The sequence below is a fragment of the Aplysia californica genome, unplaced genomic scaffold (genome assembly GCF_000002075.1).
Source record: "Aplysia californica isolate F4 #8 unplaced genomic scaffold, AplCal3.0 scaffold00249, whole genome shotgun sequence".
Taxonomy (NCBI): Eukaryota; Metazoa; Mollusca; class Gastropoda; order Aplysiida; family Aplysiidae; genus Aplysia; species Aplysia californica.
In genome coordinates, this window is record NW_004797519.1 from 849189 (window position 1) to 849865 (window position 677).

Genomic DNA, 677 nt, shown 5'->3' on the forward strand with positions numbered 1-677 from the left:
CTGGAACAATGGCGAGACACGAACGTGGTTTGATAAGGAAACGACATAAATACAAGCATAGAGGGATATGTGAGGCATCGTGGTGAAATCATCGCTCGTCAAAATAATGAAATCGAAGTAAACGGCATTTTCCTGCCTATATATGCCAATTTCTTTTTCTCGAATTTTTGTGGTGGGCTTTTTTGGGCGCAGCTCAACACATTAATTTTATGTCTGTTTAAAAACACATTTCTGTAGGGATTTTTACTGAAAAACGTAGATTAAAATTAAAGACACAAAAAGTATAAATGTTCATTTCCGAGGGACTTTCAAGCGACGGAAGTTTCCAAACTTTGGCGGCCTTTTTTCTCGATAATTTTAGCACTAAACCAGATGACCCACACCTTCTTCAATCGGAGATATCTCAACTTCTGTTCAAGATAGATGGGTTGGTGTTTTTTCATCGAATGCATGGCAAATGAACAAAGATGATAACATCGACTCCATATACCAAAATATTGACGAGCACCTGATTCAGCCGCGTCGTGACACATATTATTATGATGAAGAAAGAAATAAAAATCAGACTTGTCACACGACACTCATAACGCTGGTGATAATTCAGAACAATATACCAACGATATGATCACACACACACACACACACACACACACACACACACACACACACACACACAC